Raw genomic sequence first — 22,270 nt, forward strand, 5'->3', positions numbered from 1 at the left:
CGAAAGAAGAACAAGGCTAGAGGAAGATCTGAGACAAATAAATCTGACTTTTACCAGAGCTGTCCAGAGGAAAGCACAAACACAGTCCCCCACTACCACAAATAATGCAGTCGAGTTTCCCACATTTGGGGAAATCACAGGGGTCAGCATACCCAGAATGCAATGAATGAACCTCACCCTGGGAGAACAATCTTCATGACCATGGTATCGCCTATGCAAAATAAGTATGATTTGGGATAGGGCTGGGGAGGGCCGCTGCTCAGGCACATCTCTGTCAAGTAAAGGAGATTCAACTGAGGCAGCACAAGGGAACTCTCATCTGGGGACAACAACTGCAGGGAGAACACATATTTCCAGATAAACATGGGAGGGCAGAAGGCTGCCTAATACTGAAGCACCCCCAAACAACAAACCAAATGCAACAACTAGTGCAAGCATTCCTGGGGGAAGGCCTGCAGCAGATGGATTTGCATACGGTGATGTCATCCAAGCAGTGGGTCAAAGTTGGCTTCAACCCTCGTCTGCATATGAAAAGAGAAAAGGGGCGTGCAGGGCATGGCGGCCTTTTGCGGCGCTTGGATGACCCCTAGTTCGCATTAAACACCTCCACCCTCCTTCGGTGTGGGGCTCATGTTGGCTATGCCCCAGCCCCTGAAGCATTCAAGCTGATTTCTTGCAGCAGCTGGGCACTGTAACAGCTCCAGAGCTGCTCTGTACGGCAAGTAAAAGGGTGTGGGCCCTGCAGCACTACCTGTAGTTTGCATTGTGCATTGGAAGGCACAAAGTAAGCAGGCAAGGTCCAGAGAACAGTTAGAGGTCGGAGTAGCACTATCTCAAGTAGTACTACGACAGCACGGATGGATTCTAAATATTCCAAAATCGCAGCTGATTCCGACGACACGTCTGCTGTTCCTAGGGATGATTCTGGACACAGTACAGAAAAAGGTGTTTCTCCCGGAGGAGAAAGCCAAGGAGTTATCCGACCTAGTCAGGAACCTCCTAAGACCAGGCCAAGTGTCAGTACATCAATGCACAAGGGTCCTGGGAAAGATGGTGGCTTCTTACGAAGCGATTCCATTCGGCAGATTCCACGCAAGAACTTTTCAGTGGGATCTGCTGGACAAATGGTCCGGATCGCATCTTCAAATGCATCAGCGGATAACCCTGTCTCCAAGGACAAGGGTGTCTCTCCTGTGGTGGTTACAGAGTGCTCATCTCCTAGAGGGCCGCAGATTCGGCATTCAGGATTGGGTCCTGGTGACCACGGATGCCAGCCTGAGAGGCTGGGGAGCAGTCACACAGGAAAGAAATTTCCAGGGCTTGTGGTCAAGCATGAAAACGTCACTTCACATAAATATCCTGGAACTAAGGGCCATTTACAATGCCCTAAGTCAGGCAAGACCTCTGCTTCAGGGTCAGCCGGTGTTGATCCAGTCGGACAACATCACGGCAGTCGCCCACGTAAACAGACAGGGCGGCACAAGAAGCAGGAGGGCAATGATGGAAGTGGCAAGGATTCTTCGCTGGGCGGAGAATCATGTGATAGCACTGTCAGCAGTGTTCATTCCGGGAGTGGACAACTGGGAAGCAGACTTCCTCAGCAGACACGATCTTCACCCGGGGGAGTGGGGACTTCACCCAGAAGTCTTCCACATGATTGTGAACCGTTGGGAAAAACCAAAGGGTGGACATGATGGCGTCCCGCCTCAACAAAAAACTGGACAGATATTGCGCCAGGTCAAGGGACCCTCAGGCAATAGCTGTGGACTCTCTGGTAACACCGTGGGTGTACCAGTCAGTGTATGTGTTCCCTCCTCTTCCTCTCATACCAAAAGTACTGAGAATCATAAGAAGGAGAGGAGTAAAGACTATACTCGTGGCTCCGGATTGGCCAAGAAGGACTTGGTACCCGGAAATTCAAGAGATGCTCACGGAAGACCCGTGGCCTCTACCTCTAAGAAAGGACCTGCTCCAGCAGGGACCATGTCTGTTCCAAGACTTACCGCGGCTGCGTTTGACGGCATGGCGGTTCAACGCCGGATCCTGAAGGAAAAAGGCATTCCGGATGAAGTCATCCCTACCCTGATCAAAGCCAGGAAGGATGTAACCATACAACATTATCACCGTATTTGGCGTAAATATGTTGCGTGGTGCGAGGCCAGGAAGGCCCCTACAGAGGAATTTCAACTGGGTCGTTTCCTGCATTTCCTGCAAACAGGACTGTCTATGGGCCTCAAATTAGGGTCCATTAAGGTTCAAATTTTGGCCCTGTCAATATTCTTCCAAAAAGAACTGGCTTCTGTTCCTGAAGTTCAGACGTTTGTCAAGGGAGTACTGCATATACAGCCTCCTTTTGTGCCTCCAGTGGCACCTTGGGATCTCAATGTAGTTTTGGGATTCCTAAAATCACATTGGTTTGAACCACTCACCACTGTGGACTTAAAATATCTCACATGGAAAGTGGTAATGCTGTTAGCCCTGGCTTCAGCCAGGCGTGTCTCAGAATTGACCAAAACAAAAAACTGCAACAAACGAGCGCCTAATCATCAAAATAAAAAGTGAAAACCAATACGTGTTTCATAGAATTAAATAATCACAATTTTATGTTCCTGATAGTCTGCGCTTGCCGGAATACTATGTGTAGTATTGTGGTGATAGCATAGAAAAAGAACAAACGGCTGCGCTGAATATCAGGAACGAAACATGATGTACAGAGAGCCAACGTAAAAAATAACAATGTTTATTAATAAAACATATAAAAAGATTAATTGTCAAATAACCGGTGAAAAATATATACAAATATATATAAGAACAGTCACTAGACGTGAACTAGTGGTATATTGTAATGACTCAGCTTATTGGGGTGAAAAGTTCCGTGATTCACTTGTTAGATAGTTGATAAATACCAGGTGTGTTGGTAGGATCCTAATGAATAAAAAAGTCCCTCAGTTGAAATTGATATTCAATACCTTTCCAAAATGGGCTGGTAAGAGCCGAGCGTCCTCGGCTTCAATGTCCTGCAATGCCCATATACGCTGTGCAGCGGAAAGGAATGGACCGTCTCTCTCACAACCCGGTCGTGGCGGCGTGTGCGCTGAAGCCGCTGATGTCGGATGCTGTAGACGGAGGGTGCAGCGGGGACCAAGGAACACCTGGAAGATTTCACCTGAGCTGAGTGTGGATAGGGGCGGGTCCTGACGCGTTTCGTCACGTTCACGTGACTTTCTCAAAGGTAGAATGTTCTTATATATATTTATATATATATTTTTCACCGGTTATTTGACAATTAATCTTTTTATATGTTTTATTAATAAACATTGTTATTTTTTACGTTGGCTCTCTGTAGATCGTGTCTCAGAATTGGCGGCTTTATCCTATAAAAGCCCTTACCTAATTTTTCATATGTGGTGCCTGCGGCTACTAGGGACTTGGAGGATTCCAAGTTGCTGGACGTAGTCAGGGCCCTGAAAATATATGTTTCCAGGACGGCTGGAGTCAGAAAATCTGATTCGCTGTTTATCCTGTATGCACCCAGCAAGCTGGGTGCTCCTGCTTCTAAGCAGACGATTGCTCGTTGGATTTGTAGTACAATTCAGCTTGCACATTCTGTGGCAGGCCTGCCACAGCCAAAATCTGTAAAAGCCCATTCCACACGGAAAGTGGGCTCATCTTGGGCGGCTGCCCGAGGGGTCTCCGCTTTACAACTTTGCCGAGCAGCTACTTGGTCAGGGGAAAACATGTTTGCTAAATTCTACAAATTTGATACCCTGGCTGAGGAGGACCTGGAGTTCTCTCATTCGGTGCTGCAGAGTCATCCGCACTCTCCCGCCCGGTTGGGAGCTTTGGTATAATCCCCATGGTCCTTTCGGAGTCCCCAGCATCCACTAGGACGTTAGAGAAAATAAGAATTTACTTACCGATAATTCTATTTCTCATAGTCCGTAGTGGATGCTGGGCGCCCATCCCAAGTGCGGATTGTCTGCATTACTTGTACATAGTTATTGTTACAAAAATCGGGTTATTGTTGTTGTGAGCCATCTTTTCAGAGGCTCCTTCTGTTATCATGCTGTTAACTGGGTTCAGATCACAAGTTGTACGGTGTGATTGGTGTGGCTGGTATGAGTCTTACCCGGGATTCAAAATCCTTCCTTATTGTGTACGCTCGTCCGGGCACAGTATCCTAACTGAGGCTTGGAGGAGGGTCATAGGGGGAGGAGCCAGTGCACACCAGCTAGTCCTAAAGCTTTTACTTTGTGCCCAGTCTCCTGCGGAGCCGCTATTCCCCATGGTCCTTTTGGAGTCCCCAGCATCCACTACGGACTATGAGAAATAGAATTATCGGTAAGTAAATTCTTATTTTCTGGACTGTGTCCAGGATCATCCTTAGGAATAGAAGACGTGTCGTCGGAATCAGCTGCGATTTTGGAATATTAAGAATCCAACCGTGCTGCCGCAACACTACCTGAGATAGTGCTACCCCGACTACCAACTGTTCCCTGGATCTTGCCCTTATCCGGAGATCGTCCAAGTAAGGGATAATTAAAACTCCCTTCCTTCGAAGGAGTATCATCATTTCGGCCATTACTTTGGTAAAGACCCGGGGTGCCGTGGACAAACCAAACGGCAGCGTCTGAAACTGATAGTGACAGTTCTGTACCACAAACCTGAGGTACCCTTGGTGAGAAGGGTAATTTGGGACATGGAGATAAGCATCCTTGATGTCCAGAGACACCATATAATCCCCTTCTTCCCGGTTTGCCATCACCGCTCTGAGTGACTCCATCTTGAATTTGAACCTTTGTATGTAAGTGTTCAAGGATTTCAGATTTAAATTAGGTCTCACCGAGCCGTCCGGCTTAGGTACCACAAACAGCGTGGAATAATACCCCTTTCCCTGTTGTAGGAGGGGTACCTTGATTATCACCTGCTGGGAATACAGCTTGTGAATGGCTTCCCATACCGCCTCCCTGTCGGAGGGAGACGTCGGTAAAGCAGACTTTAGGAAAACGGCGAAGGGGAGACGTCTCGAATTCCAATTTGTACCCCTGAGATACCACCTGAAGGATCCAGGGGTCCACCTGTGAGTGAGCCCACTGCACGCTGAAATTTATGAGACGGGCCCCCACCGTTTCTGTTCCTGGGAACTGGCTGTTTGCTGCAGCCTTTTTCCTCTCCCTCTGCCACGGGGCAGAAATGAGGAGCCTTTTGCCCGCTTGCCCTTATGGGGCCCAAAGGACTGCGCCTGATAATACGGCGTCTTCTTATGTTGAGAGGCTACCTGGGGTAAAAATGTGGATTTCCCAGCCGTTGCCGTGGCCACCAGGTCTGTTAGACCTACCCCAAATAACTCCTCCCTTTTATAAGGCGATACTTCCATATGCCTTTTGGAATCAGCATCACCTGACCACTGTCTTGTCCATAACCCTCTTCTGGCAGAAATGGACAGCGCACTTACTCTTGATGCCAGTCGGCAAATATCCCTCTGTGCATCACGCATATATAGAAAGCATCTTTTAAATGCTCTATAGTCAGTAATATACTGTCCCTATCTAGGGTATCAATATTGTCAGTCAGGGAATCCGACCAAGCCACCCCAGCACTGCACATCCAGGCTGAGGCGATTGCTGGTCGCAGTATCACACCCGTGTGAGTGTATATACATTTTAGGATATTTTACTGCTTTCTGTCAGCAGGTTCCTTAAGGGCGTCTGTATCCGGGGACGGTAGTGCCACCTGTTTAGACAAGCGTGTGAGCGCTTTATTCACCCTAGGGGGTGTTTCCCAATGTGCCCTATCCTCTGGCGGGAAGGGGTATGATGCTAATAACTTTTTAGGAATTAACAGTTTTTATCGGGGGAAACCCACGCATCATCACACACTTCATTTAATTCCTCAGATGCAGGAAAAACTACAGGCAGTTTTTTCTCAGCCAACATAATACCCTTTTTAGTGGTACTGGTATTATCAGAAATGTGTAAAAACATTTTCCATAGCCTCAATCATGTAACGTGTGGCCCTACTGGAAGTCACATTCGTCTCTTAATCGTCGACACTGGAATCAGTATCCGTGTCGGCGTCTGTATCTGCCATCTGCGGTAACGGGCGTTTTAGAGCCCCTGATGGCTTTTGAGACACCTGGACAGGCACAGGCTGAGTAGCAGGCTGTCTCATGTCATCAATCTTTTGTAAAGAGCTGACACTGTCACGTAATTCCTTCCATAAGCTCAGCCACTCAGGTGTCGACTCCCTAGGGGGTGACAACTCCATTACAGGCAATTGCTCCGCCTCCACACCATTTTCCTCCTCATACATGTCGACACAATCGTACCGACACACAGCACACACACAGGGAATGCTCTGATAGAGGACAGGACCCCACTAGCCCTTTGGGGAGACAGAGGGAGAGTATGCCAGCACACACCAGAGCGCTATATATATATATATACAGGGATAACCTTATATAAGTGTTTTTCCCCTTATAGCTGCTGTATTGTTATACTACGCCTAATTAGTGCCCCCCTCTCTTTTTTAACCCCTTTCTGTAGTGTAGTAACTGCAGGGGAGAGCCAGGGAGCTTCCCTCCAACGGAGCTGTGAGAGAAAATGGCGCCAGTGTGCTGAGGAGATAGGCTCCGCCCCCTTCTCGGCGGCCTTTTCTCCCGTTTTTCTGTGGAATCTGGCAGGGGTTAAAATTCATCCATATAGCCCTGGGGGCTATATGTGATGTATTTTCGCCAGCCAAGGTGTTTCTATTGCTGCTCAGGGCGCCCCCCCCTAGCGCCCTGCACCCTCAGTGACCGAAGTGTGAAGTGTGCTGAGGAGCAATGGCGCACAGCTGCAGTGCTGTGCGCTACCTTGGTGAAGACAGGATGTCTTCTGCCGCCGATTTTCCGGACCTCTTCTTGCTTCTGGCTCTGTAAGGGGGCCGGCGGCGCGGCTCTGGGACCGAGCTCCGAGGCTTGGCCTGTGTTCGGTCCCTCTGGAGCTAATGGTGTCCAGTAGCCTAAGAAGCCCAATCCACTCTGCACGCAGGTGAGTTCGCTTCTTCTCCCCTTAGTCCCTCGATGCAGTGAGCCTGTTGCCAGCAGGTCTCACTGAAAATAAAAAACCTAAAACTAAACTTTCACTAAGAAGCTCAGGAGAGCCCCTAGTGTGCACCCTTCTCGGCCGGGCACAAAAATCTAACTGAGGCTTGGAGGATTGTCATAGGGGGAGGAGCCAGTGCACACCAGGTAGTCCTAAAGCTTTACTTTTGTGCCCAGTCTCCTGCGGAGCCGCTAATCCCCATGGTCCTTACGGAGTTCCCAGCATCCACTAGGACGTCAGAGAAACACTGATAGAGTACATTATATTTATGAATTAATTGCTTCCAGATTCTGCAGAAGCATCATCAGCACCACCAGTGTTACTCATAGTCACTTCACACTGACTGCTGCACAACACATCACTTAATTTCCGGGCCGCCCGCCACCTGGTGAAGAGACATGGGAGATGAAGGACCAGCAGTGCCACGTTGAGCGGAAGTATTGTGAATTAGTTACCCACACACTCCTTGTGACACCTGCTCCCCGTCTGCCCTCCCACCCGCCGCCTGCCGTCCGGAACCCGAACTGACAAGTAAGTCTCAGCAGAATGTGTCTGCCAGCAGCTCCCAGTCCCTCCTAGAGGAACACTGCCAGTGGTGTGGCGGCCGCGGCACACTAGGACTGATAGACCGCAGCAGGAGGAAAGCACAGGTGGGCGGGAGGAGAGCATGGGCGGACATCACCACGTCACATTGCAAGGTGACGCCAGTCCCCCCAGTGAGGCCGCCGACGAATGCACTCAGCATAGTATTAGCAGCAGGCAGAGGGGGGTCGGGTGCAGCGGTGGTGGGAGGTACGGAAATGAGCTGCAGGCTAGGCTCCACCGATCACACACTCAGCGATCACTGTGCTACAGCAAGCGTGGCGTGCAGCGGTGCTGGACATTAGGGAGTGCCTGTGCGCACCAGGCACCCCCTGTACGCACGCCTATGCGCTACCACCCCCCATATGCCACACTACATCACTATGCTACAGCCCTCCCATATGCTGCACTTCATAATTACACTATACCCCCCATACAACATACTACATCACCACACTACACTACTCACAATAAAATTAAAACATCCCAGTTCCTCATTCTTAATGAGCTCACATGAGTTCTCTCCCCAACGGAGCTCCAGACCAAGTAACAATGAAGACACCAGCAGCGTGTAGGGGGCAGGCCTGGTCCACTTGTCAGGAGAGAGCAGTCACAGGAGGGTAAGAAGGGGGTGGGGCCTAGTCCTACAGACGGGAGAGAGCACAGACAGGAGAGAGCAAGGTACCGGGGTAGAAGGGGACGGAGCCTATTCTTACAGGCTTTCAAAATTCGACTTTAAAATTCGACATTTGACAAATTCGACTTTTCTGCAATGGTACAAATGCGGCAATTCGACAAAAGTATATTCAATTGAAGTTTGTAAATTCGACAACAGTGCTTTTAAACAGTAAATTCGTCATTTTCAATCCGCCACACTTTGCTGGCGGAATCTAATAAAAAAAATGTAAAAACATGTTTTTTTTTTGCAGTTTTTTTTTTTTGGTAATAGCATATCTATTTATATTAGAAGGGATTAGTTACTTGGTTTGTCTTTTTTGGAGGCACAAGTATTATTTATATATTTTTTAAAATATTATTTATTTTTTAAATGGAATGTGAAAAACCCGGAAAAAAAATTGCGTGGGTCCCCCCTCCAAAGCATAACCAGCCTCGGGCTCTTCGAGCCGGTCCTGGTTCTAAAAATCCGGGGGAAAAACGGACAGGGGATCCCCCGTATTTTTAAAACCAGCACCGGGCTCTGCGCCTGGTGCTGGTGCAAAAAATACGGGGGACAAAAAGAGTAGGGGTCCCCCGTATTTTTTACACCAGCATCGGGCTCCACTAGCTGGACAGATAATGCCACAGCCGGGGGTCACTTTTATACAGTGCCCTGCGGCCGTGGCATTAAATATCCAACTAGTCACCCCTGGCCGGGGTACCCTGGGGGAGTGGGGACCCCTTCAATCAAGGGGTCCCCCCCCCAGCCACCTAAGGGCCAGGGGTGAAGCCCGAGGCTGTCCCCCCCATCCAAGGGCTGCGGATGGGATGCTGATAGCCTTGAGAAAATTTAAAGAATATTGTTTTTTCTAGTAGTACTACAAGTCCCAGCAAGCCTCCCCCGCAAGCTGGTACTTGGAGAACCACAAGTACCAGCATGCAGGAGAAAAACGGGCCCGCTGGTACCTGTAGTTCTACTGGGGAAAAAATACCCAAATAAAAACAGGACACAGACACCGTGAAAGTATAACTTTATTTTCCACCTGCCGACACACACATACTTACCTATGTTGACATGAAGCAGTCGGTCCTCTTCTCCAAGTAGAATCCACGGGTACCTGAAAATAAAAGATAATTATACTCACCTGATCCAGGTTCCAGATTAAATCCACGTACTTGGCAAAACAACAAACCGAACACCCAGACCAGACGGACTGAAAGGGGTCCCATGTTTACACATGGGATCCCTTTCCACGAATGCAGACATCCGAATCTCGCGAGAATCCGACAGCGGGATGATGACGTTCGTGCGCGCTCGGGCTAGCCGAGCAAGGCGGGAAGGTTCGAACCTGCCTCGGACCCGTGTAAAATGGGTGAAGTTCGGGGGGTTCAGATTCCGACGAACCGAACCCACTCATCACTAGTATGTACGTGAGTGTCAGGTGCCGTGCGCGTACATACGTGTCAGTGCCGTGCGTGTACGTACGTGTGTGTCAAGTGTCGTGCGTGTACGTGTGTGTGTGTCAGGTGGCGCGTACCTACATGTGTGTATGTCAGGTGCTGTGCATGTGTGTACGTACAGGCGTGTGTCAGGTGCCGCGCGTGTACGTACGTGTGTGTGTGTGTGTGCCAGGAGCCGCGCGTGTACATGCGTGTGGGTGTCAGGAGCCGTGCGTATACGTACATACGTGTAGGTGTCAGGTGCCGTGCGTATACGTATATACGTGTGTGTGTCAGGAGCCGCGCGTGTTCGTACATGTGTGTGTGTGTGTCAGGAGCCACGCGTGTGTGTGTGTGTCAGGAGCCACGCGTGTTCGTACATGTGTGTCAGGTGCCGTGTCAGGTGTGTGTGTTAAATTCCGCGTGTGTACGTACGTATGTGTGTGCCTGGAGCCGCGCGTGTACATACATGTGTGTGTGTGTGTCAGGTGCTGTACGTGTATGTGTGTGTCTCAGGTGCTGCACGTGTATATGTGTGTATCTCAGGTGCTGCATTTGTATGCGTCAGCTGCCACGTGGGTGTCAGGTGTTGAGCGTGTATGTGTTTGTGTCGCATCTGTATGTGTGTGACTATCAGGTGCTGCACGTGTATGTGTGTGTCAGGTGCTGCATGTATATATGTGTGTGTTAGGTGCTGTTCATGTATGTGGGAGTGGCAGGTGCTACATGTGTATATATGTGTGAGTGGCAGGTGCTGCGTGTGTATACGAGTGTGTGTGAGGTGCTGCGAGTGTATGTATGTGTTAGGTGCTCTGAGTGTATATGATTGTGTGTCAGGTGCTGTGCGTGTGTGCGTTAAATGCCACATGTATGTATGTGTGTCAGGTGCTGCGTGTGTGTGTGGGTGTGTCAGGTGCTGCATGTCTGTGTGTGTGGGTGTGTCAGGTGCTGCATGTGTGTGTGTGTGTGTGTGTGTCTGTCAGGTGCTGCATGTGTGTGTCAGGTGCTGCATGTCTGCGTGTGTGTGTCAGGCGCTGCATGTCTGTGTCAGGTGCTGCGTGTGTGTGTGTCAGGTGCTGTGTGTGTGTGTGTGTCAGGTGCTGCGTATGTGTGTGTGTGTCAGGTGCTGCGTGTCTGTGTCAGGTGCTGCGTGTCTGCGTGTGTGTGTCAGGTGCTGTGTGTCTGCGTGTGTGTGTCAGGTGCTGCGTGTCTGCGTGTGTGTGTCAGGTGCTGCGTGTGTGTGTGTGTGTCAGGTGCTGCGTGTCTGCGTGTGTGTGTCAGGTGCTGCGTGTCTGCATGTGTGTGTCAGGCGCTGCATGTCTGTGTGTCAGGTGCTGCGTGTGTGTGTGTGTGTGTGTGTCAGGTGCTGTGTGTGTGTGTCAGGTGCTGCGTGCCGTGTGCGTGTGTCAGGTGCGTGAGTGTGCGTGTGTCAGGTGCGTGAGTGTGTGTGTGTCAGGTGCGTGAGTGTGTGTGTGTGTGTCAGGTGCGTGAGTGTGTGTGTCAGGTGCGTGAGTGTGTGTGTGTCAGGCGCTGCGTGTCTGTGTGTGTCAGGCGCTGCGTGTCTGTGTGTGTCAGGCGCTGCGTGTGAGTGTGTGCGTGTGTGTCAGGTCCGTGTGAGTGTCAGGTGCTGCGTCTGTATGTGTGTGTCAGGTGCTGCGTGTGTGCGTGTGTGTCAAGCGCTGCGTGTGCGTGTGTCAGGCGCTGCAGGGAGGGCGGGGGGGACGGACAGCAGGGAGGGCGGGGGGGACGGACACACAGCAGGGAGGGCGGGGGGAGAACGGACACACAGCAGAGAGGAGGAGGGGGGTGGACGGACACAGCGGGAGGAGGGGGGTGGCCGGACACAGCGGGAGGAGGGGGGGTGGCCGGACACAGCGGGAGGAGGGGGGGGTGGCCGGACACAGCGGGAGGGGGGGGTGGCCGGACACAGCGGGAGGGGGGGGTGGCCGGACACAGCGGGAGGGGGGGGGTGGACGGACACAGCGGGAGGGGGGGGTGGCCGGACACAGCGGGAGGGGGGTGGCCGGACACAGCGGGAGAAGGGGAGGGTGGCCGGACACAGCGGGAGGAGGGGAGGGTGGCTGGACACAGCGGGAGGGGGGGGTGGCCAGACACAGCGGGAGTGGGGGGGGGTGGCCGGTCACAGCGGGAGGGGGGGGTGGACGGACACAGCGGGAGGGGGGGTGGACGGACACAGCGAGAGGGGGGGGGTGGCCGGACACAGCGGGAGGAGGGGAGGGTGGCCGGACACACAGCAGGGAGGGCGCGGGGGGGATACACTGCAGGATGGAGGGGGGGACACACAGCAGGGAGGGCAAAGGGGGGGGCGACGGACACACAGCAGGGGGGGGAGACGGACACACAGCAGGGAGGGTGAGAGGGGGAAGGGGGGGTGACTGGTGACCATAGAGACCTTGATAAATACTGCATACTGCAGGGAGGGAGGGCCGGACACAGCGGGAGGAGGAGGAGGGAGGAGTGGCCGGACACAGCTGCCCGAGACGCCTCCTACTGCCAGCCGCACCACAGACGCGGGGAGGAGACGCAGGCAGCCACCAGGGAAGGTCCGGCGGGCGGCCGGGCACACAGCGGGCGAGCGGGCGGGCGAGCGGGCAGGCGGGCAGGCGGGAGGGGAGGGTGGCCGGGCGGGCGGGAGGGGAGGGTGGCCGGACACGCGGGGGAGAAGTGGAAGCTGGGTACACAGCGGTGGGCTGCCTGACAGAACTCACCCAGTGCTACGCAGCTCCGGCGATCTCCTCCCGCTTCATTGACCTCAATGAACTCACACGCCGGGAACCGCTGGCTGTCCTCCTGCAGCTCCACGTGACTCCTTCCCGCTCTGTCTCCTCGTGCCCAACTGCCAGAGCTACTCTCTGTACACCCCCTGCTGGCGGTCACTGCGCAGGCGCAACAAATTGAAATGCACTATCTCTATAATGGGGCATATTTCTCTTAATTAAAAAAACCCTATAACTTTCTGAAAAACCACAACCCCAAAAGGCACTACACTGGGGCATACTCTATCTAGTAAAACAAACCCCAAGTCTTAATTCGTCCTCTATCCTGAGTTATGCCTTCCCAAAAAAATCTTCATTCACTCTATGGGAAAACGTTGTCAAAAAGCCACAGAGGGAGTGGCAGAAAAAAACTGACAGTTGGAACTTTAGCTTACTCCCAATTCCTCATTTTTTATTATTTTGCCCTGAAATTTGGCCTGCAGCAGCGGGTGACGATTCTACGCGTCCATGCCAAACTTTAGCTTAGTACGTCCTATCAGTTTTGAGGTGTAGCCCCTCAAACACCATGCCCCCATCTCAGAAGTTCCCTATGGGAGAATTCCGTTTGTTCAATTCAGCCTTAAAATAAGGGCACGACCGTGCCCTTATAATTGACAGTATTGTTTTCTTTCAAAAATCCACTTAATTTTATTTACCCGATTATTAAAATGGTAATTGACAAAAACAAACTACATTGTCACCAGAAGAGCAATACAAAATGTACAAGTGATATATTAAAATCATCTTTCCAGCTTGAATTTCAATGATGCATTGGGGCAACGATTTTGTGAGAAACATCTTCACCCTTAAATAAAGATTTTCTTAATTCCTTACCTGTGTGCTAATTAGATATCACCTTGTTTTCACATTAAACAGACTTCCACATGAGAAAACAGCAAAGATGCAGTGGCGTTAATGTTTCCTGGTGTCAACCTGTATTATTTCCGTAGACATTGAAATGAGGATGCATCTTGCTGCCTTTCCAATGAAGCAAGTTTAATTTAGTAATAGGTGAAAAACCATCCCTACAAAGATGTTAATCAGATACTTGGCTTTGTGGACACTTTTCAGAGAACAAATTAGTTAGCATAAAAATAAAGCCAGAAAATGAAGAGCTGTTTAATCACTCAATTTGATTTTTCTGCCAGCATATTTCTTTTTCTCTGCAACCCACTGCTAAATTGTGCTTCCTAGCTGTTTTTATAAAATCACTGAATCAAATCTGATTACATCAGAGAAGGCCAGGTACCCTACACCATAACAGGGGTTTTCGAAATTTTGACTTGTCTACTTAAAGATCAACAAAATCTGATAACAAGGTCAATTACGTCCCTGGGTGGGATTGAACCACCAACCTTTTGGTTAATAGCCGTACACACTAACTGACTGTGCCACAGCGACACTTTGCAAAAGTACATACTGGCAAAGGCTAATAAGCATTCATCTAGAACGTTTCCTATAAAAACTTTAAATAGTCAATAATCTGGAGAGTTTTTGTAAGATGTTTCTTCCATCAACCAATGAAGAAACACATTGGTACTTTCCCATGATGAGTGAGTGCTTCAGGATCTCTTGCACTTACATGTGCAGCAGAGTACTGTAATGGAAGCATGCTGGGTCCATAACCCAGAGGTAGGCAGATTGAAACTATCCTCTGCTATATGCATTTTTTTTTGTTAATTAAAGTAATCCAAAACTGGGATTGATATTTTTGCTCTTTTATTTTTACTTAAAGTACAATAACTTTTACCATTTTAATTTGTTTTAATAGTATATTGACAGTATTGTTTTCTTTCAAAAATCCAATTAATTTTCTTTACCCGATTATTAAAATGGTAATTGACAAAAACAAACTACATTGTCACCAGAAGAGCAATACAAAATGTACAAGTGATATATTAAAATCATCTTTCCAGCTTGAATTTCAATGATGCATTGGGGCAACGATTTTGTGAGAAACATCTTCACCCTTAAATAAAGATTTTCTTAATTCCTTACCTGTGTGCTAATTAGATATCACCTTGTTTTCACATTAAACAGACTTCCACATGAGAAAACAGAAAAGATGCAGTGGCGTTAATGTTTCCTGGTGTCAACCTGTATTATTTCCGTAGATATTGAAATGAGGATGCATCTTGCTGCCTTTCCAATGAAGCAAGTTTAATTTAGTAATAGGTGAAAAACCATCCCTACAAAGATGTTAATCAGATACTTGGCTTTGTGGACACTTTTCAGAGAACAAATTTGTTATCATAAAAATAAAGCCAGAAAATGAAGAGCTGTTTAATCACTCAATTGGATTTTTCTGCCAGCATTTTTCTTTTTCTCTGCAACCCACTGCTAAATTGTGCTTCCTAGCTGTTTTTTTATAAAATCACTTAATCAAATCTAACTCTGATTACATCAGAGAAGGCCAGGTACCCTACACCATAAGAGGGGGTTTGCAATTTTGACTTGTCTACTTAAATATCACCAAAATCTGATCACAAGGTCAATTACGTCCCTGGTTGGGATTGAACCACCAACCTTTTGATTAATAACTGAACACACTAACCGATTGCACCACAGAGAAACTTTGCGAAAAGTCCATACTGACAAAGACTAATAAGCATTCATCTAGAACGTTTCCTAGAAAAACTTTAAAAAGTCAATAATCTGGAGAGTTTTTGTAAGATGTTTCTTCCAGCAACCAATGAAGAAACACATTGGTACTTTCGCATGATGAGTGAGTGCTTCAGGATCTCTTGCACTTACATGTGCCGCAGAGTACTGCACTGGAAGCATGCTGGGCCCATAACCCAGAGGTAGGCAGATTGAAACTATCCTTTGCTATATGCATTTTTTTTTTGTTCATTAAAGTAATCCAAAACTGGGATTGATATTTTAGCTTTTATTTTTACTTAAAGTACAATAACTTTTACCATTTTAATTTGTTTTAATAGTATATTGACAGTATTGTTTTCTTTCAAAAATCCAATTAATTTTCTTTACCCGATTATTAAAATGGTAATTGACAAAAACAAACTACATTGTCACCAGAAGAGCAATACAAAATGTACAAGTGATATATTAAAATCATCTTTCCAGCTTGAATTTCAATGATGCATTGGGGCAACGATTTTGTGAGAAACATCTTCACCCTTAAATAAAGATTTTCTTAATTCCTTACCTGTGTGCTAATTAGATATCACCTTGTTTTCACATTAAACAGACTTCCACATGAGAAAGCAGCAAGGATGCAGTGGCGTTAATGTTTCCTGGTGTCAACCTGTATTATTTCAGTAGATATTGAAATGAGGATGCATCTTGCTGCCTTTCCAATGAAGCAAGTTTAATTTAGTAATAGGTGAAAAACCATCCCTACAAATATGTTAATCAGATACTTGGCTTTGTGGACACTTTTCAGAGAACAAATTAGTTAGCATAAAAATAAAGCCAGAAAATGAAGAGCTGTTTAATCACTCAATTGGATTTTTCTGCCAGCATATTTCTTTTTCTCTGCAACCCACTGCTAAATTGTGCTTCTTAGCTGTTTTTATAAAATCCCTGAATCAAATCTAACTCTGATTACATCAGAGAAGGCCAGGTACCCTACACCATAACAGGGGGTTTGAAATTTTGACTTGTCTACTTAAAGATCACCAAAATCTGATAACAAGGTCAATTAAGTCCCTGGGTGGGATTGAACCACCAACCCTTTGGTTAACAGCTTTACACACTAACTGATTGCGCCACAGCGACACTTTGCAAAATTACATACTGACAAAGGCTAATAAGCATTCATCTAGAACGATTCCTAGAAACATTTTAAAAAGTCAATAATGTGGAGAGTTTTTGTAAGATGTTTCTTCCATCAACCAATGAAGAAACACAATGGTACTTTCCCATGATGAGTGAGTGCTTCAGGATCTCTTGCACTTACATGTGCAGCAGAGTACTGTAATGGAAGCATGCTGGGTCCATAACCCAGAGGTAGGCAGATTGAAACTATCCTCTGCTATATGCATTTTTTTTTGTTAATTAAAGTAATCCAAAACTGGGATTGATATTTTTGCTCTTTTATTTTTACTTAAAGTACAATAACTTTTACCATTTTAATTTGTTTTAATAGTATATTGACAGTATTGTTTTCTTTCAAAAATCCAATTAATTTTCTTTACCCGATTATTAAAATGGTAATTGACAAAAACAAACTACATTGTCACCAGAAGAGCAATACAAAATGTACAAGTGATATATTAAAATCATCTTTCCAGCTTGAATTTCAATGATGCATTGGGGCAACGATTTTGTGAGAAACATCTTCACCCTTAAATAAAGATTTTCTTAATTCCTTACCTGTGTGCTAATTAGATATCACCTTGTTTTCACATTAAACAGACTTCCACATGAGAAAACAGCAAAGATGCAGTGGCGTTAATGTTTCCTTGTGTCAACCTGTATTATTTCCGTAGATATTGAAATGAGGATGCATCTTGCTGCCTTTCCAATGAAGCAAGTTTAATTTAGTAATAGGTGAAAAACCATCCCTACAAAGATGTTAATCAGATACTTGGCTTTGTGGACACTTTTCAGAGAACAAATTTGTTATCATAAAAATAAAGCCAGAAAATGAAGAGCTGTTTAATCACTCAATTGGATTTTTCTGCCAGCATTTTTCTTTTTCTCTGCAACCCACTGCTAAATTGTGCTTCCTAGCTGATTTTTATAAAATCACTTAATCAAATCTAACTCTGATTACATCAGAGAAGGCCAGGTACCCTACACCATAAGAGGGGGTTTGCAATTTTAACTTGTCTACTTAAATATCACCAAAATCTGATCACAAGGTCAATTACGTCCCTGGGTGGGATTGAACCACCAACCTTTTGATTAATAGCTGAACACACTAACCGATTGCGCCACAGAGACACTTTGCAAAAAGTACATACTGACAAAGACTAATAAGCATTCATCTAGAACGTTTCCTAGAAAAACTTTAAAAAGTCAATAATCTGGAGAGTTTTTGTAAGATGTTTCTTCCAGCAACCAATGAAGAAACACATTGGTACTTTCGCATGATGAGTGAGTGCTTCAGGATCTCTTGCACTTACATGTGCAGCAGAGTACTGCAATGGAAGCATGCTGGGCCCATAACCCAGAGGTAGGCAGATTGAAACTATCCTTTGCTATATGCATTTTTTTTTTGTTCATTAAAGTAATCCAAAACTGGGATTGATATTTTAGCTTTTATTTTTACTTAAAGTACAATAACTTTTACCATTTTAATTTGTTTTAATAGTATAATGACAGTATTGTTTTCTTTCAAAAATCCAATTAATTTTCTTTACCCGATTATTAAAATGGTAATTGACAAAAACAAACTACATTGTCACCAGAAGAGCAATACAAAATGTACAAGTGATATATTAAAATCATCTTTCCAGCTTGAATTTCAATGATGCATTGGGGCAACGATTTTGTGAGAAACATCTTCACCCTTAAATAAAGATTTTCTTAATTCCTTACCTGTGTGCTAATTAGATATCACCTTGTTTTCACATTAAACAGACTTCCACATGAGAAAGCAGCAAGGATGCAGTGGCGTTAATGTTTCCTGGTGTCAACCTGTATTATTTCAGTAGATATTGAAATGAGGATGCATCTTGCTGCCTTTCCAATGAAGCAAGTTTAATTTAGTAATAGGTGAAAAACCATCCCTACAAATATGTTAATCAGATACTTGGCTTTGTGGACACTTTTCAGAGAACAAATTAGTTAGCATAAAAATAAAGCCAGAAAATGAAGAGCTGTTTAATCACTCAATTGGATTTTTCTGCCAGCATATTTCTTTTTCTCTGCAAACCACTGCTAAATTGTGCTTCCTAGCTGTTTTTATAAAATCACTGAATCAAATCTAACTCTGATTACATCAGAGAAGGCCAGGTACCCTACACCATAACAGTGGGTTTGAAATTTTGACTTGTCTACTTAAAGATCACCAAAATCTGATAACAAGGTCAATTAAGTCCCTGGGTGGGATTGAACCACCAACCTTTTGGTTAATAGCCTTAGACACTAACTGATTGCGCCACAGCGACACTTTGCAAAAGTAAATACTGACAAAGGCTAATAAGCATTCATCTAGAACGATTCCTAGAAACATTTTAAAAAGTCAATAATGTGGAGAGTTTTTGTAAGATGTTTCTTCCATCAACCAATGAAGAAACACATTGGTACTTTCCCATGATGAGTGAGTACTTCAGGATCTCTTGCACTTACATGTGCAGCAGAGTACTGTAATGGAAGCATGCTGGGTCCATAACCCAGAGGTAGGCAGATTGAAACTATCCTCTGCTATATGCATTTTTTTTTGTTAATTAAAGTAATCCAAAACTGGGATTGATATTTTTGCTCTTTTATTTTTACTTAAAGTACAATAACTTTTACCATTTTAATATGTTTTAATAGTATATTGACAGTATTGTTTTCTTTCAAAAATCCAATTAATTTTCTTTACCCGATTATTAAAATGGTAATTGACAAAAACAAACTACATTGTCACCAGAAGAGCAATACAAAATGTACAAGTGATATATTAAAATCATCTTTCCAGCTTGAATTTCAATGATGCATTGGGGCAACGATTTTGTGAGAAACATCTTCACCCTTAAATAAAGATTTTCTTAATTCCCTACCTGTGTGCTAATTAGATATCACCTTGTTTTCACATTAAACAGACTTCCACATGAGAAAACAGCAAAGATGCAGTGGCGTTAATGTTTCCTGGTGTCAACCTGTATTATTTCCGTAGATATTGAAATGAGGATGCATCTTGCTGCCTTTCCAATGAAGCAAGTTTAATTTAGTAATAGGTGAAAAACCATCCCTACAAAGATGTTAATCAGATACTTGGCTTTGTGGACACTTTTCAGAGAACAAATTTGTTATCATAAAAATAAAGCCAGAAAATGAAGAGCTGTTTAATCACTCAATTGGATTTTTCTGCCAGCATTTTTCTTTTTCTCTGCAACCCACTGCTAAATTGTGCTTCCTAGCTGATTTTTTATAAAATCACTTAATCAAATCTAACTCTGATTACATCAGAGAAGGCCAGGTACCCTACACCATAAGAGGGGGTTTGCAATTTTAACTTGTCTACTTAAATATCACCAAAACCTGATCACAAGGTCAATTACGTCCCTGGTTGGGATTGAACCACCAACCTTTTGATTAATAGCTGAACACACTAACCGATTGCGCCACAGAGACATTTTGCAAAAAGTACATACTGACAAAGACTAATAAGCATTCATCTAGAACGTTTCGTAGAAAAACTTTAAAAAGTCAATAATCTGGAGAGTTTTTGTAAGATGTTTCTTCCAGCAACCAATGAAGAAACACATTGGTACTTTCGCATGATGAGTGAGTGCTTCAGGATCTCTTGCACTTACATGTGCAGCAGAGTACTGTAATGGAAGCATGCTGGGCCCATAACCCAGAGGTAGGCAGATTGAAACTATCCTTTGCTATATGCATTTTTTTTTGTTCATTAAAGTAATCCAAAACTGGGATTGATATTTTAGCTTTTATTTTTACTTAAAGTACAATAACTTTTACCATTTTAATTTGTTTTAATAGTATATTGACAGTATTGTTTTCTTTCAAAAATCCACTTAATTTTCTTTACCCTATTATTAAAATGGTAATTGACAAAAACAAACTACATTGTCACCAGAAGAGCAATACAAAATGTACAAGTGATATATTAAAATCATCTTTCCAGCTTGAATTTCAATGATGCATTGGGGCAACGATTTTGTGAGAAACATCTTCACCCTTAAATAAAGATTTTCTTAATTCCTTACCTGTGTGCTAATTAGATATCACCTTGTTTTCACATTAAACAGACTTCCACATAAGAAAGCTGCAAGGATGCAGTGGCGTTAATGTTTCCTGGTGTCAACCTGTATTATTTCAGTAGATATTGAAATGAGGATGCATCTTGCTGCCTTTCCAATGAAGCAAGTTTAATTTAGTAATAGGTGAAAAACCATCCCTACAAATATGTTAATCAGATACTTGGCTTTGTGGACACTTTTCAGAGAACAAATTAGTTAGCATAAAAATAAAGCCAGAAAATGAAGAGCTGTTTAATCACTCAATTGGATTTTTCTGCCAGCATATTTCTTTTTCTCTGCAAACCACTGCTAAATTGTGCTTCCTAGCTGTTTTTATAAAATCACTGAATCAAATCTAACTCTGATTACATCAGAGAAGGCCAGGTACCCTACACCATAACAGGGGGTTTGAAATTTTGACTTGTCTACTTAAAGATCACCAAAAGCTGATAACAAGGTCAATTAAGTCCCTGGGTGGGATTGAACCACCAACCTTTTGGTTAATAGCCTTACACACTAACTGATTGCGCCACAGCGACACTTTGCAAAAGTACATACTGACAAAGGCTAATAAGCATTCATCTAGAACGATTCCTAGAAACATTTTAAAAAGTCAATAATGTGGAGAGTTTTTGTAAGATGTTTCTTCCATCAACCAATGAAGAAACACATTGGTACTTTCCCATGATGAGTGAGTACTTCAGGATCTCTTGCACTTACATGTGCAGCAGAGTACTGTAATGGAAGCATGCTGGGTCCATAACGCAGAGGTAGGCAGATTGAAACTATCCTCTGCTATATGCATTTTTTTTTGTTAATTAAAGTAATCCAAAACTGGGATTGATATTTTTGCTCTTTTATTTTTACTTAAAGTACAATAACTTTTACCATTTTAATTTGTTTTAATAGTATATTGACAGTATTGTTTTCTTTCAAAAATCCAATTAATTTTCTTTACCCGATTATTAAAATGGTAATTGACAAAAACAAACTACATTGTCACCAGAAGAGCAATACAAAATGTACAAGTGATATATTAAAATCATCTTTCCAGCTTGAATTTCAATGATGCATTGGGGCAACGATTTTGTGAGAAACATCTTCACCCTTAAATAAAGATTTTCTTAATTCCTTACCTGTGTGCTAATTAGATATCACCTTGTTTTCACATTAAACAGACTTCCACATGAGAAAACAGCAAAGATGCAGTGGCGTTAATGTTTCCTGGTGTCAACCTGTATTATTTCCGTAGATATTGAAATGAGGATGCATCTTGCTGCCTTTCCAATGAAGCAAGTTTAATTTAGTAATAGGTGAAAAACCATCCCTACAAAGATGTTAATCAGATACTTGGCTTTGTGGACACTTTTCAGAGAACAAATTTGTTATCATAAAAATAAAGCCAGAAAATGAAGAGCTGTTTAATCACTCAATTGGATTTTTCTGCCAGCATTTTTCTTTTTCTCTGCAACCCACTGCTAAATTGTGCTTCCTAGCTGATTTTTATAAAATCACTTAATCAAATCTAACTCTGATTACATCAGAGAAGGCCAGGTACCCTACACCATAAGAGGGGGTTTGCAATTTTAACTTGTCTACTTAAATATCACCAAAATCTGATCACAAGGTCAATTACGTCCCTGGGTGGGATTGAACCACCAACCTTTTGATTAATAGCTGAACACACTAACCGATTGCGCCACAGAGACACTTTGCAAAAAGTACATACTGACAAAGACTAATAAGCATTCATCTAGAACGTTTCCTAGAAAAACTTTAAAAAGTCAATAATCTGGAGAGTTTTTGTAAGATGTTTCTTCCAGCAACCAATGAAGAAACACATTGGTAC

The 22,270-nt window shown here is 44.7% G+C and overlaps 1 non-coding gene across 1 annotated transcript; it reads right to left on the reverse strand.

Moving 5' to 3' along the window:
* Nucleotides 1-64: 64 nt before the first annotated feature.
* On the reverse strand, nt 65-228 carry LOC135037928 (U1 spliceosomal RNA). The gene has a single exon (XR_010232389.1). It is a non-coding gene; the product is annotated as a U1 spliceosomal RNA (small nuclear RNA).
* Between the last annotated feature and the right edge of the window lie 22,042 nt (nt 229-22,270).

This window comes from Pseudophryne corroboree, unplaced genomic scaffold, assembly GCF_028390025.1.
Source record: "Pseudophryne corroboree isolate aPseCor3 unplaced genomic scaffold, aPseCor3.hap2 scaffold_685, whole genome shotgun sequence".
NCBI lineage: Eukaryota > Metazoa > Chordata > Amphibia > Anura > Myobatrachidae > Pseudophryne > Pseudophryne corroboree.